The 20,312-nt window shown below is 40.9% G+C and overlaps 1 protein-coding gene across 3 annotated transcripts in view; it reads right to left on the bottom strand.

The window, feature by feature from the left end:
- The window catches only part of LOC128694735 (uncharacterized), a 268,775-nt gene that overhangs the window by 57,185 nt on the left and 191,278 nt on the right, over positions 1-20,312 (bottom strand). Inside the window, exon 1 of one of the 3 annotated variants that reach the window (XM_070095914.1) lies at positions 1,951-1,998. The exons of the other annotated variants lie outside the window; for them this stretch is intronic. The gene's annotated coding sequence lies outside the window, so the exon portion shown is untranslated. Of the gene's footprint in view, positions 1-1,950; positions 1,999-20,312 lie in introns of those variants that run through there. 3 annotated transcript variants of the gene reach the window in all.

The raw sequence follows: 20,312 nt of genomic DNA, 5'->3' as shown, positions 1-20,312 counted from the left end.
ACACTACCAACACAACGACCACACTGCCAACACAATGACCACACTGCCAACACAACGATCACACTACCAACATAACGACCACACTGCCAATACAACGACCTCACTGCCAACACAACGACCACACTGCCAACACAACGACCACACTGCCAACACAACGACCACACTGCCAACACAACGACCACACTGCCAACACAACAACCACACTACCAACACAACGACCACACTGCCAACACAACGACCACACTGTCAACACAACGACCACACTGCCAACACAACAACCACACTACCAACACAATGGCCACACTGCCAACACAACGACCACACTGCCAACACAACGACCACACTGCCAACACAATGACCACACTGCCAACACAACGATCACACTACCAACACAACGACCACACTGCCAACACGACCTCACTGCCAACACAATGGCCACACTGCCAACACAACGACCACACTGCCAACACAACGACCACACTGCCAACACAATGACCACACTGCCAACACAACGATCACACTACCAACACAACGATCACACTGCCAACACAACGACCTCACTGCCAACACAACGACCACACTGCTAACACAACGACCACACTGCGAATACAATGACCACACTGCCAACACAACGACCACACTGCCAACACAACGACCACACTGCCAACACAATGACCACACTGCCAACACAATGACCACACTGCCAACACAACGATCACACTACCAACACAACGACCACACTGCCAACACAACGACCTCACTGCCAACACAACGACCACACTGCCAACACAACGACCACACTGCCAACACAACGACCACACTGCCAACACAACGACCACACTGCCAACACAACGACCACGCTGTCAACACAACGACCACACTGTCAACACAACGACCACACTGCAAATACAACGACCACACTGCCAACACAACGACCACACTGCCAACACAACGACCACACTGTCAACACAACGACCACACTGCCAACACAATGGCCACACTGCCAACACAACGACCACACTGCCAACACAACGACCACACTGCCAACACAACGACCACACTGCCAACACAACGACCACACTGCCAACACAACGACCACGCTGTCAACACAACGACCACACTGTCAACACAACGACCACACTGCAAATACAACGACCACACTGCCAACACAACGACCACACTGCCAACACAACGAGCACACTGTCAACACAACAACCACACTACCAACACAATGGCCACACTGCCAACACAACGACCACACTGCCAACACAACGACCACACTACCAACACAACGACCACACTACCAACACAATGATCACACTACCAACACGACCACACTACCAACACAACGACCACACTACCAACACAATGACCAAACTACTAACACAATGACCACACTACCAACACAACGACCACACTACCAACACAATGACCACACTACCAACACAACGACCACACTACCAACACAACGACCACACTACCAACACAATGACCACACTTAACACAATGACCACACTACCAACACAACGACCACACTACCAACACAATTACCACACTATTAACACAATGACCACACTACCAACACAACGACCACACCACAACACAATGAAAAAGCTATTAACACAATGACTACACTACCAACACAACGACCACACTACCAACACAATGACCACACTACCAACACAACGACCACACTACCAACACAATGACCACACTACCAACACAATGACCACACTACCAACACAACGACCACACTACTAACACACTAACCAGACTGCCAACATAATCACCATAAAACTTCAGAAATAGATAAGTTAATGGTGTGATCTAATGCAGTTTAATATGAACAAATATAATGTTCTAATACCTACATTTGCAACAGCCCAAGAATCAACACCACAATCCTGGACACTCCTAATTAATAAAATGCAGCTTCTCAGTCTCACCCACCTTCGAACTGGTGATGAGCACTTCGAGGACGCACGCTGATGCCGTGAGAGCCACTAGTCTTCTAAACCTCAAACTACTCCCAACCCACTGATTAAGATACAGTCTGGTCTTACAACACCCAGCTCCTCCCACCCTCCAGCCTTGATTACCACACCCGTATGTATAACTGTATTACGACAGGGACAAGAAATGTGCCAAACGATTCTATTTGTTCAAGTTGTTGACCCCTCCGCTGTCTGTCGTCTTCAAGAAAGAACTTCATAAGTTTTTCAAGTCAGATCCCGAAAAGCGCTGGCTGTGATGTATACGTTGAACTATATTCACTTGGCAATAACAGCCTGGTCGATCAGGCCAGCAACTGGAATGCCTATTCTAGGACCGGACCGCGGGAGAGATCTCCAGAATCGACTCTAATTAGACTCCAGGTAGGTATGTATGCCATGCCCTATTTCCAGGAGGTATGAGTACCGTGCCATATACCCCATAAACAGCTTATGTCAACACTGAACCCAAGCAGGAAATTCAGCACATGGAGGCTTGATCCTCCCTCCGCTAACAGCAACAGATGTAATACCTTCCTCAGGTATTAGGTAGTTCCGGAAGGTGTTACAATTGACTAACTTCCAGTTAATACCCAGATGAGGACATTGTTTTCAGTTGTTCAGAAATTCCATTACCCGTTATTTATGCTAAAAGTAGAAAGAATACTATAGCGGGGAGTAAGATAAAGAAGGTTGAAGTGTAAAGTGTGAGATACAGAAGAGAGTAGGAAAGATCAGAGGGTAGAAAAAGGTAGGATAAAAGAAGAGCAGAGGAGAGTGTGAGAGAACAGATGAGGGTGGGAGAGATAATAGGGGAGAGTAGAAAAGGGCAAGAAAAAATATGGGAGGCAGGAAAGAGTAGATGATTGCAGAGGAACTAGAAGAGTAGATGATGGTAGGAGTAGAAGAGTAGATGATGGTAGAGGGAGAAGAGTAGATGATGGTAGAAGTAGATAGATGATGGTAGAGGAAGAATAGTAGATGATGATAGAGAAAGAAGAGTAGATGGTAGAAGCAAAAGAGTAGATACGGATAGATACTAACAGTCTACTTCATTCTACCTGGTCTTGAATAACACACCTCAAATTAATTATTCGACCTTTATTGAAACTTCATGTAATCTACCTTCTACTGAAGCTGCTGGTAATCTACCTTCTTTTTCGTTCTTTTCTTGAGTTGTTTTATTTCTTTGATTTTTTCTTCTGCCTAAGTTGCTTCTTGTCTTTTGTCTCTCTCTATCAGTCTCTGTGTCTCTCCAAGTCTCTCGTGCATTACTCTTATTATTCGCTTCCTTCTCGAATCCTCCTTCACATCCTTCATGATAGTTCTTCTCATAATCCTTTCACGTCTCTTCCTTCAGAGCCTGATTCTCTCATTTTCATCAGATCCTTCAGGTACGTTCTTCTTGCAAGACTTTCTTAGTCTTCCTCGGAAGAAACGTCTGAAGAAATCCCTCCTGAATCTTCCTTTTTTGTAAGGCTTTCTCGTCTCCTGCTTCAGCGCCTCCTTCGTTCTCCCGTAATCTTCTTACACTCCACATTCATTGCTAGCTCTTAACCTTTGCTGGCTGGAGGCTCCCGGCTGCGGTAAAATTCTTGCTGGCATATTCATCTCTCCTGTCGTTTCAGTCTTCCCGGAAAACTACTTCTCTTCGTTGCAATTTTCTCTATACCGTTACGAGGATTTCACACTAAGAGTTTTACTTCATTGCAAGCGAGTGTGTGTGTGTGTAGAATCTAATTTCCTTTACAAAGGATACTAGTGTTCGTTGAATTTGATTCGCCTTATTCGAGTTATCCTATCTGCTCTAACTCAACTTCTTGCTCCACTATTTGATACTCTAGTAAGAGTGTTTCCTGTAACATTCTGCTCTACACGTAGTAACATCAATGGAAATGGACTGTATTCCTAAGAGAGATATATAACCACACATTCTCTGCATAACTTGAGACTTCCCTCTCCAAACAAAACTGTTACTTAATCTTAAAACATTAATGTACTATGGAAAAATCAATACTTGTCTCTTCCTTTTCTTCTTGTGACAGCAACAACTACAATGACGACGACGACGACAACAACAACAACAACAACAACAACAACAGCAACAATAATAATAATAATAATTTTATTATTATTAGTAGTAGTATTATTATTATTACTGTGGTTATTATTGTTGTTGTTGTTGTTGTTATGGTTGCAGCGTCAGTCAGTATTTCCAGATCCTCTGCGGATTTCCTGTTTCAAACTCAATTCCAAATACAGATTTCCATACGCGCAGAGTTATGCAGGAACATCCGATCGTATTTCTTGCAGCGTTCATTTCAAGAGTGGTGGAGACTGGACCCTCCGTGCGCTTATTGTGTCCTATACATCCACTGGATCTAAAATAGAGAAGCAGCAACTTGGAAGAAGTTAAATCCTATAAATAGCATATACATACATATATATATATATACATATACATATACATATATATATATATACATATATATATATATATATATATATATATATATATATATATATATATATATATATATATATATATATATATATATATATATATAGAGAGAGAGAGAGAGAGAGAGAGAGAGAGAGAGAGAGAGATATATATATATATATATATATATATATATATATATATATATATATATATATATATATATATATATATATATATATATATATATAGAGAGAGAGAGAGAGAGAGAGAGAGAGAGAGAGAGAGAGAGAGAGAGATAAAGAGAGAGAGAGAGAGAGAGATAAAGAGAGAGAGAGAGAGAGAGAGAGAGAGAGAGAGAGAGAAAATAGAGACAGACAGGCTGGTACATATACAGACAGGCGGGCACACAGACAGACAGGCTTGCGCACAGACAAATAAGTTGGCACACACACAGTCAGGCTGACCAACAGACACGGTGTCATATAGAATAACAAACATAAGAAATTTCAATATAACTTTTGCCTCTCCTCCAGCTGCCTCACTACTGCTTCCTTATGCCCAAATCATCCGGTCTGGATTTATTGGTTTCTCAGGATAAATAAAACAAAACCACAGGATATTGCCTTCATGAGAGTGAACACAGATAATGCAGAGAGCTGTGTCACTCTACCGTGACCCTCTTTCAACTATAATATTCTATGATACCTTCAAATTATATGATTGATGTATAATTTCCGTCACACACACAATAGCGATCAGTGAAGACGCGGGGCCAGGAGCTATGAATCGACCCCTGCAACCACAATTAGGTGAGTACACACACACACACACACACACACGACGCCGAGAACAGACGTCAGCCACCTCATCCTGGGGGATAAAAGAACTGTGCCGGTGTTGTAGTCTAGGGATCAGAGTGTTTTGAGTATTGGACCCAGAATAGAAGGAAATTATTAATATGCAACAATTTCCAGGGTAAGAATAACGAATTTAATATATTAAGGCAGGTTTCGTTGACAGGTGTTGTAAAATTATTGCAAAAAGCCATTAGACCAGTGACTCCCAAAGTGGGCAGTACTGCCCCTCTAAGGACGGTGGAAAGATCCAAGGAGAGGGCATAGAGGAAAAAGGGAGTGGTAGGGAAGGGGGGCGACAGGGTGGCATTAGCACCAAGGGAGAATTTGTTTTACAAAATATATATGACAAAAACTAAATCACGAATACCCAAGTAACACATTGTTTTACAAATAAATAAAATTAACACTGAGTTATACACGAAAGCATAGTTTTATTATATTTTGTGGTCCGAAGTCCGAACGTTTGTTCTAACGCGCCACACGTCACGCGCCAGCCAGATCAGACAGCAGACGCCGTGAAGCGAGGCTTCAGTCCAGTCGCCAAGCTTCTTTCCAAGCAAAGAAAGTCTAAAAATTACTGAACGCAGGGATTTAAGATTTTACAGTGCCTTCAAGCCTGATGCTGAGAAGCTGATATCCCTGCACCAAGCACATCTATCTCATTAAAATTATGAAGACAATGGAGTTACATACGAGACTATTGTATTGTAAAATAAATTGGCTTACTATGTTACTTTTGATTTGTGAAATAAATGTGGTTGTTTATATTGTTAGTTTAGTATTGTTTTGAATTTGCAGTAAACCTAATACCAAGAAAGAGGTGTGTTCGTATGTGCATGTGTGTGGGGGTGGGAGCTAGGGATGTGGTCTGGGAGCCAAGGGATCACCAGCCTGAAAAAGTTTGGGAACCACTGCAATAAAGTGGAGTCAACACTTAGAGAACAATAACTTACTAACTGATAAACAATTTGTTTTTTAGTCTGCACATTAATTTATATAAAATTTGTTAAGTTATTATGTCAGTTACGTAAATTGTTCAAGAAAGAAATGGATGGGCAGATTGTATTTATTTAGGCTTTTAAGAAAGTTTTTAATAAGAGTTTCCCATGAAAGACTATTATGGAAACTGCAAAATATAGGAAGAAATGAAGGTAAATTATTACACTGGATGAAAGACTTTTTGTTTGAGAGGAAAATGTAAACAGTTATATGAGGAAAATGTCTGCATGGGAGGATGTGACAAGTGGGGTGCCACAAGGGTCTGTACTTGACCCAATAATGTTTCTAATTTATATAAATGATTTACCAAAAGGAATAAAATATTATATGAATATGTTTGCAAATAAAGCACAAATATTATGCAAAATTAATAATGAAAATGACTGTTAATCTTTATTAGAGGATCTAAATACATTGAGTACATGGAGTGATAGAAGGATGGTAGATTTTAATGTAGATAAATGCAGTACAATGGGAATGGGAGAAAGTGAAATGTGGCAACATGAAGAATATAAACTGTGACAATATTCTGACATCAGTGAAAATGATCCATGAGTTATTATTAACAAAAACTGTCACTGGAAGATCATATAAGGAAACTGAGAGACACTCATATACTACACTGACAACTCATATACTACACTGACAACTCATATACTACACTGACAACTCATATACTACACTGACAACTCATATACTACACTGACAACTCATATACTACACTGACAACTCATATACTACATTGACAACTCATATACTACACTGACAGCTCATATACTACATTGACAACTCATATACTACACTGACAGCTCATATACTACATTGACAACTCATATACTACACTGACAACTCATATACTACACTGACAACTCATATACTACACTGACAACTCATATACTACACTGACAACTCATATACTACACTGACAACTCATATACTACACTGACAACTCATATACTACACTGACAACTCATATACTACACTGACAACTCATATACTACACTGACAACTCATATACTACACTGACAACTCATATACTACATTGACAACTCATATACTACACTGACAGCTCATATACTACATTGACAACTCATATACTACACTGACAGCTCATATACTACATTGACAACTCATATACTACACTGACAACTCATATACTACACTGACAACTCATATACTACACTGACAACTCATATACTACACTGACAGCTCATATACTACACTGACAACTCATATACTACACTGACAACTCATATACTACACTGACAGCTCATATACTACACTGACAACTCATATACTACACTGACAACTCATATACTACACTGACAGCTCATATACTACACTGACAACTCATATACTACACTGACAGCTCATATACTACACTGACAACTCATATACTACACTGACAACTCATATACTACACTGACAACTCATATACTACACTGACAACTCATATACTACACTGACAACTCATATACTACACTGACAACTCATATACTACACTGACAACTCATATACTACATTGACAACTCATATACTACACTGACAGCTCATATACTACACTGACAACTCATATACTACACTGACAACTCATATACTACACTGACAACTCATATACTACACTGACAACTCATATACTACACTGACAACTCATATACTACACTGACAACTCATATACTACACTGACAACTCATATACTACACTGACAGCTCATATACTACACTGACAACTCATATACTACACTGACAACTCATATACTACATTGACAACTCATATACTACATTGACAGCTCATATACTACATTGACAACTCATATACTACACTGACAACTCATATACTACATTGACAGCTCATATACTACATTGACAACTCATATACTACATTGACAGCTCATATACTACACTGACAACTCATATACTACACTGACAACTCATATACTACATTGACAACTCATATACTACATTGACAGCTCATATACTACATTGACAACTCATATACTACATTGACAGCTCATATACTACACTGACAACTCATATACTACACTGACAGCTCATATACTACACTGACAAACTGTAAGAGAAATTTCAAATATATATGGATGGTGAAATGCTAAGAAAGTTATAAGTTATTTAGGTCACAATTGGAATATGCAGCGGCTGTAGAGTGGACACACCTGGAAAAAACACACAGATAGGTTAGAAAATGTTCAAAGAAGAGCCATAAAATGTTGCAAGAGTTGAGCAATATGAACTTTGATGAAAGGTTGAAAACATTAAAGATTTGGCTGATAGCAGGAAAAGAAGAGCCATGATAACCACATATAAGGTCTTGAATGAAGTTAAAAGACTAGATAAAGATTTCTTAGTAGCTGCAACAGGGATAACAAGACGCAACATTTGCAACAGGGATAACAAGAGGCAAGAGGGATAAAAAGAGGCAACATTTGCAACAGGGATAACAAAAGGCAACAGTTGCAGCAAGGATAACAAAAGGCAACAGTTGCAACAGGGATAACAAGAGGTAACAGTTGTAACACGGATAAAAATAGGCAACAGTTGCAACAGGTATAACAAGACGCAACAGTTGCAACAGGGATAACAAGAGGCAACAGGGATAAAAAGAGGCAACATTTGCAACAGGGATAACAAAAGGCAACAGTTGCAACAGGGATAACAAGAGGCAACATTTGCAACAGGGATAACAAAAGGCAACAGTTGCAACAGGGATAACAAGACGCAACATTTGCAACAGGGATAACAAGAGGCAACAGTTGCAACAGGGATAACAAGACGCAACAGTTGCAACAGGGATAACAAGAGGCAACAGTTGCAACAGGGATAACAAGACGCAACAGTTGCAACAGGGATAACAAGAGGCAACAGCTGCAACAAGGATAACAAGACGCAACAGGGATAACATTAGGCAACAGGGATAACAAGAGGCAACATTTGCAACAGGGATAACAAAAGGCAACAGTTGCAACAGGGATAACAAAAGGCAACAGTTGCAACAGGGATAACAAGAGGCAACAGTTGCAACAAGGATAACAAGACGCAACAGGGATAACATTAGGCAACAGGGATAACAAGACGCAACAGGGATAACAAGATGCAACAGGGATAACAAGAGGCAACACTTGTAACAGGTATAACAATAGGAAACAGAGATAAGATGCAACAGTTACAACAGGGATAACAAGAAACAACAGTAGTAACAGGGATAACAAGAGACAACAGTAGTAACAGGGATAACAAGAGGCAACAGTTGCAACAAGGATAAAAAGAGACAACAGTAGCAACAGGGATAACAAGAAGCAACAGTTGCAACAGGAAAACAAGACGCAACAGTTGCAACAATGATAACAAGAGGCGACAGTTGCAACAAGGATAACAAGAGGCAACAGTTGCAACAAGGATAACAAGAGTCAACAGTTGCAACAGGGATAACAAGAGGCAACAGGATAACAAGAGGCAACAGGATAACAAGAGGCAACAGTTGCAACAAGGATAACAAGAGGCAACAGTTGCAACAAGGATAACATGAGGCAACAGTTGCAACAAGGATAACAAGAGGCAACAGTTGCAACAAGGATAGCAAGATGCAACAGTTGCAACAAGGATAGCAAGAGGCAAGAGTTGCAACAAGGATAACAAGAGGCAACAGTTGCAACAAGGATAACAAGAGGCAAGAGTTGCAACAAGGATAACAAGAGGCAACAGTTGCAAGAGGATAACAAGAGACAATAGTTGCAACAAGGATAACAAGAGGCAACAGTTGCAACAGGATAACAAGAGGCAACAGTTGCAACAAGAATAACAAGAGGCAACAGTTGCAACAAGGATAACAAGAGGCCACAGTTGCAACAAGAATAACAAGAGGCAACAGTTGCAACAAGGATAACAAGGGGCAATAGTTGCAACCAGGACAACAAGAGGCAACAGTTGCAAATTGAGAAAAAAGTGGAGTGGAAAGGATATTAGGAAACTTTTCTTCTCAGATAGAGCGGCGGTTGACCAGTGGAATGTATTAAAGGGGGAATTAGTGCTTCAAACATTGTAAATCTAATATACATACATATATATATATATATATATATATATATATATATATATATATATATATATATATATATATATATATAAATATAGGGAGGTACCACCTCTAGAACTGTCACGGAGACCCTTATCCTCAGAGAAAAGAATAAACTTGCTTCAGGGAAAACTCAAGGTTCTCCCTGAAGCTGTTTGAGAATTTTCTCCTACCACCCCCTATATTTCAAGTATGTTTTATTTAAAGACAAAAATACATTGGCCAGATATTCACAAAAATACAACAGAAAGCAAAACAACATAGGTAACTCAGAGCTACATATCGAATACTTCAGCTCCCCTGCAGTGGGCCGCGTGCCCAGAATGCTGCAGGCATTTCCTCTCTGGATCGTAACACTGAGTCTCTGAAAGAGAAAGCTGGTCGCCCTGTGGTCCTTGGTTTCTATGATGAGCTTTTCACCCAGCTCTTTGAGGAACTTTAGAGCACACTTGCCTCATGCTCCAAGGGTCTCCGACCCTATTGGAATGAAGTTATAGCAAGGGGGAAGGTCTTCATATTTTCGGGTCTTCTGGGTCTCCCTGTGGCTGGCAGCTCCACCCCCTTCCACTACGGAGTATGGCAAGTAGGTGTCTGCTGTTATGCAGGGTTCTGCATGACATTGTAATGTATATACAGTGGAGAAGTGTGCCATAATAGTATGAATGTTATAATTGTAAAGAATAATTTTATAATTCATAATGTGCATTTGGGGGCACTGTAAAGTACTCTAACTGTAATTATAAAGAAATCCTGCTAAGGATTTATTTTCCAAGGGTGTTTGGGTATGCGGAGTGAGCGTTGCTGGGGCAGTCACGTGGGGTCAGCATGGTGTGGAGGCTGGCGTCGGTGATGCTAAGTTTGTAGTTGTGTACTCCTTTTGTTTAACCAACTCAAGCCATAGGCTCTCCTATGGCTTACCTGTATGTTCACCTAGGCTCTGACATAGTCAGGGTGCTGTGGGATGAGTGAGGAAATAAGAAATGGGGTTTGTAGTGGAGTAGTGACGGTCTGGCGCTGACTAGGCCTAGTGGTTATGGTGGCTGGACCTCCAGGCAGCTGTTTCTTGTGTATCCTCATTTGGGCATTTAGGATTAAGGTGTTTCTAGAGTGTGTATATAGTGTTATGTTGAATAAATAGATATATTTTCCTAACTGGGATTTTTACCTAACCCTCTGTTAACCAACCCATGGAAGTAACACATTCTGGTTTAGCGCTTTCTGTTTTGACTGGGATAGCCCTGGGTGGCCTGTTTATGCTTGAGATGTGTGTAACTTTTACCTTTGCCCTTAGACAAAGCTCAAGCCCCCAGCTATCCCACATTTCTGCGTAACATCTGCCAATGTGGCAGCACAGGTGTAGTCCCAGGCAATCTGCTTTCCATCCTTCCAGGGTAGCATAGTGGCTCCATCAGGACGCTTTTGACTTCCATCAGACCTCTGTACTTGGGGTTCCCGTTGAGCTGGGCAACGGGCTGTGGCGAGGCTTCTCTTTATGATGTCATTGACCTCCTCATGTCTGGCATACTTCCCTTCTGCTGTGTGACACACAAGACCATGAAGTCCGAATTGATCAGCTGTCGCCCTGCCGCAAATACACCTATGTTCGGTGAGGATGGGGGCGGCTAGGCGAAGAGCAACACCAATCCGAATGGCCTGTGGGTCGAGACGGGTGCCCAGGGAGGAATTAGGAACAGCTAACAGGAAATCTCCTGAGTGTGGTGCCTTCACTGCCAGGAAACGAGCTTTGTCCTTTCCTGAAGCATTGGAGAGCATTGTGTTGGCGATTTTTTCCATGATCGGTTTGTCCCAGTGGGACTGTTTGTGCTGTTTGGGAGGAGCTGGTCTACTGGAGGAGTCTGTAAGGGTGTCCCACCGAATCGCTGCTTCAGTAAACCTGGGGTCTTGAGCTCCTACCACATCTCTCAAGCGTTCGGGTACTATCTTCTTGACTAATGCACCGGAAGCCAAACATGAAGACAGAAAAGCAGGTAAAGCAACATGCGTTTCTTTACGCACCCCTGTACCTCCCAGTCGCACTGGGAGGGTTGCCTGATCCCATTGCTCATCCTCTAGTGACAGGTTCAGTGCCTTCTTAAAAGTTGATCTCAGGTGTGCGTCATATTCATCGAGTGTTGGGTTGTCAAAAGAGGGTGCACACCTCAAGAAGTAAGTGAGTCTTGGCATAGTAAGACACCTTGTGAGGAGATACAGAGCATCATGGGCATCAAGATCGCTTATTCTCTCCTCCATTCTCATCAGGTCATTCAATTTGTCCCTGAGGACAGTGTCGATGGCCTGGTGACCCAGCGGTGCCCCCAAGAGGGTACTTTTGGACGGAGTGGTAGTTGAGACTTTCGGGAGGATTCTTCGCACAGCATTGATTATTTCCTGGTTCGCTGTGATGATTTCACACTTGGAGGGATTGAGGATGAGTCCCAAGTCTTCTCCCTGAGTTTTCACCAGTTGTAGGTCCCCCACCAGGGACTCTTCAGTACCTGTCAGAGTGCCGTCATCCAGGTACCAGATATTGAGCTCACTGCGTAGGCTGGAAATTAGTTCTCTTACTGCCAAGCAGAAGAGAAGTGGAGCGAGATATATATATATATGTATATATATATATATATATATATATATATATATATATATATATATATATATATATATATATATATATATATACAAACATACATACAGAATATTAAGGACGAGGCACCACAAACATAACTGCTACAGTAGCTATACACACGTAATTACAAACATACACACACACACACACACACACATACACACACACACACACACACACACACACACACACACAGTACTACATCAGGCCTATCTCAGAACACCCAACACCATCATGGACCCATCACTTTAGAAAGCAAGCTCAGAAGCTGAAGATAGTACAGTGGTTAGCAAGTATTCTAGTTCCAGAACAGAAAAGGTTTAACTATGAGAAGAGGCGTATAGAACTAAATGTAACAACCATGTAAGAAAGACGAACCAGCGAAGACACGATAATGACGTATGAGGTACTCAAAAGATTTCGAAAGAGTAGACAGGGGTAGGCTGAAATGCGATGCACAGAAGAAAGTGGGCATAACTGAAGGGTAAGAACACATATAAGTCATAGAGATGTTAGGAAAAACTTCTTCAGCCTCAGAGTAGGAAACAAGTGGAGCGAATGTAAGGAGGAGGTGGTAGAGGCAAACTCCATTCACAATTTCATGGAATAATCGGGCCCACAGGGCTAAGAATCAGTATATATAACGATTAACTTCTGAGATTACGAGGAGCCAGAAGACGAGTCTCGACCCCCACAGACAAAACTCGGGGAGTACAACCTGTTGAGTATAATACCTTGAGTACAACTAGGTAAGGATACATGGTGAGTACACACGGTACAATAACGCCATTTTCATAAAAAATTACCCCAACAAACTATTACGAACACCAATATCGGAGAATGATATTAGTGGGCTGCAGTGTTACCAACCCGGCCAGAGGTATGCTAATTGCTTCCATACTAATATGAACGAGGCACAGATTAAGTCTATGACTTAAAAAAAAATTAATTAACGAGGCATAGTCCAAAGCCCTAAAATGTCCCCAGAACTAATTAATTGGAAATGTTACACAATTTTTGGGGTTTTTCATTATTAATTATTTATTACGTCTCCAGTCAAGGGAGAAGGGAGGACGGTAGTAGTAGTAGTAGTAGTAGTAGTAGTAGTAGTAGTAGTAGTAGTAGTAGTAGTAGTAGTAGTAGTAGTAGTAGTAGTAATAATAATAATAATAATACAAATAAAAATCATCATAATAAACATACTAATAATAATAATAATAATAATAATAATTATAACCATAATTAAAAAAATAATAATAATAATAATAATATATGTCTGGAAGACATATTGCATCGTTTAACATATATATATATATATATATATATATATATATATATATATATATATATATATATATATATATATATATATATATATATATATATATATATATATATATATATATATGCAAGACAAGCCACGGAGGATGGAAATCTTAAGCTCAAGAGTGAAAATTTTCTCAGAGGATAGTAGCATGAGTGACTCCGCCAGCGTCTCTCTCTGAAATACCATTTACCTTTTACTTTTACAATACCATACTGATCTTCTTTCACTACCATAGTGACCTTCAAATGTCATATTGACCTTCAGCTACCATACTCATCTTTCACTATTAAACTGACCTTTCACTCCCGTAGCCTTCACTATCATAGTTACATCCCTTCACTACCATAGTTACGTCCCTTCACTACCATAGTTACATCCCTTCACTACCATAATGACGTCTCTTCACTACCAGTTACATCCCTTCACTACTATAGTTACGTCCCTTCACTACCATAGTTATGTTCCTTCACTACCATAGTTATGTTCCTTCACTACCATAGTTAAGTCTCTTTACTGCTATAGATACCTCCTTTCACAACTACAGTTGCGTCCCTTCACTACAATAGTTACGTCGCTTCACTACAATAGTTACGTCCCTTCATTACCATAGTTACGTTCCTTCACTACTATATTTACGTTCCTTCACTACCATAGTTGCGTTTCTTCACTACCATAGTTACGTTCCTTCACTACTATAGTTACGTTCCTTCACTACCACAGTTACGTTCCTTCACTACCATAGTTACGTTCCTTCACTACCATAGTTACGTTCCATTACTACCATAGCTACGTTCCTTCAATACCATAGTTACGTTCTTTCACTACCATAGTTACGTTCCTTCACTACCATAGTTACGTTCCTTCACTACCATAATTACGTTCCTTTACTACCACATTTGTGCTTCTATCTCACCACATTCCAGCAGTAACAATGCTTTATCATCAATATATCAGTCCTCCCACAACTCGCTATAACCACACATTCATCTTTCATGATCACCGGAGGGAGTGTCCAGCCTTCAATGTTTTCCATGTACATGTATGGTATACAATACCGACAATATGAGGAATTAGACATGTGCAACATCTGGGTATCTTTATTTGTAGACATTTCGCCAGAGGCTTTATCAATACAAGGATTAATTGTGAAGAATGTAGAATTATATACAAAAGATGAGGTAATCAATCTCTCAGTCTTGGAGCTGGTGAAGAGCACCGTAGTCTTAAAGACTCGTCACCATCTTCAAGGCTGAGGGACTGATTATCTCAACTTTTGTACATAGTTCTACTTTCTTCACAATTAATCCTTGTATTGTATTGAAAAAGCCAATAGATGGCAAAATGTCTACACACAAATATACCAAGATGTTACAAAAGTATCCAAATTCTTCATCAATGTTTTTTTTTTTCCATAACTTGAGCATGTATCGTGATGCTGAGTGTATAGAGATCTCGTTTATCTAAATATTCACTTTTTGTATCAGCCATCACAAGTGCACCAACCTGTTACCAGGCCACTCATTTGTTTTGTTTGGGAACAAACAATTCATGTGTATGTTGTGTACGAGAGGAAAATTACACTTCTATCACCAGCCTATCAAGGCAAAATATAACCTTTGTGTCTCTGACAGCTATACATCGTACACATTTTTCCCAGATAGTAAATATATAGTTCGATCGTCTGCATATGAAACAGAAATTATTTCGTGATTTCTTTAGTCAGCAACAGTGTGAGGGTAACACTGAAAAAAAAATCTGCCAGTAACACTGTGAATATAACAGGGAAAGGGGGAATTGTTATTGTGAGACTGACAGATAAATAACGTGAGCTGTGTACTAGCAATGAATGTAGGTAAACGATACAGAGAACCGACAAGCTGAGAAATTAGACGCATGTACAACATTTCGGTATATTTATAAACAAACCCAAGTGTTGTACATGTGTCTAATTTATCACAAGAAATGAAGAGGCCTACATGAAATACACAGAAAATAAAGAGGCCTCCATGAAATATACTGCAATAAGGTATATTCTCCTATATGCAATATAATGAATTTGAAGAGGTTTGTATGCAATTTGCCAGAAGTAAAGAGCCCTATATGCTATACAAACTGTGTGAACAACTTCAAAATGATTTAATTTTCCCAGTAACATTTGGCTAACATACAGTATTCTGTACCCTGCCTGGGTGGTTATAAACACTGCTTGAGATACAGTGCTCTCTTAATTAAGAAGCAGCAGAGATATGTAGTTCCAGTCATTGATATGGTCGTCATTGATATGGTCCAATCATTGATATGGTCCAATCATTTATATGGCCCAGTCATTGATATGGTCCAGTCATTGATATGGTCCAGTCATTGATATGGTCCAATCATTGATATGGTCCAGTCATTGATATGGTCCTGTTATATGGTCACTTATGATATAGGATCCCTAGCCAATGATATGGTCCATTCCTATGGATATGGTCCAAGCCGTCCGAATATGGTCAGCATTGATATGGTCCAGTTATTCATATGGTCCAGTTCACCGATATGGTCCAAGTGCTGATTATGGTCCAGTCCATGGATATGGACCATTCATTGATGGCCAGTCATGATATGGTCCAGTCATTGATATGGTCCAGTTATCGATATGGTCCAGTCACTGATATGGTCCAGTCATTGATATGGTCCAGTCATTGATATGGTCCAATCATTGATATGGTCCAGTCATTGATATGGTCCTGTCACTGATATGGTCCAGTCATTGATATGGTCCAATCATTGATATGGTCCAGTCACTGATATGGTCCAGTCATTGATATGGTCCAGTCATTGATATGGTCCAATCATTGATATGGTCCAGTCATTGATATGGTCCAGTTATCGATATGGTCCAGTCACTGATATGGTCCAGTCATTGATATGGTCCAATCATTGATATGGTCCAGTCATTGATATGGTCCAGTCATTGATATGGTCAAGTCATTGATATGGTCCAGTCATTGATATGGTCCAGTCACTGATATGGTCCAGTCATTGATATGGTCCAGTAATTGATATGGCCCAGTCATTGATATGGTCCAGTCACTGATATGTTCCAGTGATAAATATGGTCCAGTCACTGATATGGTCCAGTCACAGATATGGTCCAGTCACTGATATGGTCCAGTCATTGATATGGTCCATTCACAGATATGGTCCAGTCATTGATATGGTCCAGTCATAGATATGGTCCAATCATTGATATGGTCCAATCACAGATATGGCATAAAGACAAGAACCACATAGCAAGACAGTTTATGATGACGTTTCGCTCATGGCTGAACTTTATCAAGTCATTTGTTATGTATATGCCACAAAGTTCCTCCACTACTGTGCTAGTTACTGGTTGTCAAAGGTACTTGTCAAAAGACACTTGACCTAATATGTGATGTACGTGTGCGTGAGAGAGAGAGAAAGAGAGAGAGAGAGAGAGAGAGAGAGAGAGAGAGAGAGAGAGAGAGAGAGAGAGAGAGAGAGAGAGAGAGAGCAAGTAACATTTGCACCTGAGAAAACGCAAATGATGATCGTCTCTAGGCACCATGATGGTAATACTGGTGCAGTAGTAAGGATGAATGGGAGGGTGTTGGCACCTGGAGAAGAAGTTGATATCTTTGGGGTGAAATTTGACTCTAAACTAACCATGAAGAACCATGTTGTAAATCTTGCAAACAAGGCAGCCAGGAAGCTTACAGCACTTCGCCGTATCTCGCATCTACTTGACAGTAGGGGTTGCAAGATTCTGTACGAGGCACAAGTACGCTCGCACCTTGAGTATGCTCCACTTTCTTGGCTTGCCTGCCCCCCCCCTCTCATCTGCGACTGCTTGACAGAGTAGAGAACAGAGCAAGACGTCTCATCTCTCGCCTGGACCCATCCTGGATAGATCTGTCATTTCAGCAGAGCCTTCAACATAGGAGGGATGTGGGTGGCCTTACTGTTATGTACAAGGCCAATATTGTCAAAGTACTACACTTGGATCCATTTCGAGGACAGCGTGAAACAAGCTTTTATGCCACAAGACGGGCAGAAAGCAGCAACTTCACTCTGGCTGTACCCTTCTCCAGAACTTCACTCCATCTGAGATCATATATACCCAGGATGACTCGAGTATGGAACACATTCGTACAGCATAATGATGTCAATGACATAAAGTCAGTTGATCAAATGAAAATGCTGGCCCACAGATGGCTCCAACTTCATTCTGTTCCCTACTTGTATGTCTCATAACAATAAAAATGCTTTCAAATGAGCTGATGTAGGTAAAAAGCTCTTAGCTTGCCAATAAAGTTAGGAATCCTTAACCTGTAAATAGCTTGTCAATAAAGCTAGGGATCCTTAACCTTGTCAAACCCTGTGTAAAAAGAAAAAAAAAGAAAAAAAAAGAGAGAGAGAGAGAGAAAGAGAAAGAGAAAGAGAGAGAGAGAGAGAGAGAGAGAGAGAGAGAGAGAGAGAGAGAGAGAGAGAGAGAGAGAGAGAGAGAGAGAGAGAGAGAGAGAGAGAGAGAGAGAGAGGGGGGAATTGCATGTTCTACGCTATGTCTCCTCAGTGATTACCTTAATGGTAAATCTCTAAGGGTAGTTCTCAATGGAACGGAATCAGCAAGACATCCTATTGGGGTAAGTGTTCCACAAGGAAGAGTGCTGGGACCATTATTGTTACGGAATGTCTACTTCAACGACCTTCTTCATCTCATCCCAGAATCCCATGCATATGCAGACGACTGTACACTGACATCCACTTATCCAAGAGAAGAAATGCCAGCTGCTCTAAGCTACATCAATCACCAGCTAAGAGTTATATCAGCTTGGGGAAATAGATGGCAAATAACATTTGCACCTGAGAAAACGCAAATGATGATCGTCTCTAGGCACCATGATGGTAATGCTGGTGCAGTAGTAAGGATGAATGGGAGGGTGTTGGCACCTGGAGAAGAAGTTGATATCTTTGGGGTGAAATTTGACTCCAAACTAACCATGAAGAACCATGTTGTAAATCTTGCAAACAAGGCAGCCAGGAAGCTTACAGCACTTCGCCGTATCTCGCATCTGCTTGACAGTAGGGGTTGCAAGATTCTGTACGAGGCACAAGTACGCTCACAACTTGAGTATGCTCCACTTTCTTGGTTTACCTGCCCCCCCCTCTCATCTGCGACTGCTTGACAGAGTAGAGAACAGAGCAAGACGTCTCATCTCTCGCCTGGACCCATCCTGGATAGATCTGTCATTTCAGCAGAGCCTTCAGCACAGGAGGGATGTGGGTGGCCTTACTGTTATGTACAAAGCCAATATTGTCAAAGTACCACACCAGGATCGACTTCGAGCACAGCGTGAAACAAGCTTTTATGCCACAAGACGGGCAGAAAGCAGCAACTTCACTCTGGCTGTACCCTTCTCCAGAATATCACTCCATTTGAGATCATATATACCCAGGATGACTCGAGTGGAACACATTCGTACAGCATAATGATGTCAACGAGATAAAGCCAGTTGATCGAATGAAAATGCTGGCCCACAGATGGCTCCAACTTCATCCTGTTCCCTACTTGTATGTCTCATAACAATAAAAATGCTTTCAAATGAGCTGATGTAGGTAACAGCTCTTAGCTTGCCAATAAAGTTAGGAATCCTTAACCTGTAAATAGCTTCTCAATAAAGCTAGGGATCCTTAACCTAACCTTGTCAAACTCTGTGTAAAGAGAGAGAGAGAGAGAGAGAGAGAGAGAGAGAGAGAGAGAGAGAGAGAGAGAGAGAGAGATCCGTGTATCTGCCTTTCCTCGTCTCCATCGCTTCTGAGGTGGTGCCTGCCAGACGTGAACATCCGAGTATGCAATGCTCTCACGGCTGCCCTGCATATTCATATAGGCAGACGTATCCATGTTTCTACCAGTGCACCTCTAGTTTACACTCTTATCCATGTGTGTTCCTAGTTAATCAAGTGTATCCACATATCC

This window comes from Cherax quadricarinatus, chromosome 51 (assembly GCF_038502225.1).
Source record: "Cherax quadricarinatus isolate ZL_2023a chromosome 51, ASM3850222v1, whole genome shotgun sequence".
NCBI classification, from domain to species: Eukaryota; Metazoa; Arthropoda; class Malacostraca; order Decapoda; family Parastacidae; genus Cherax; species Cherax quadricarinatus.
Note: the sequence above shows the minus strand (reverse complement) of the source record. Positions and strands in the feature narration are given on the sequence as shown.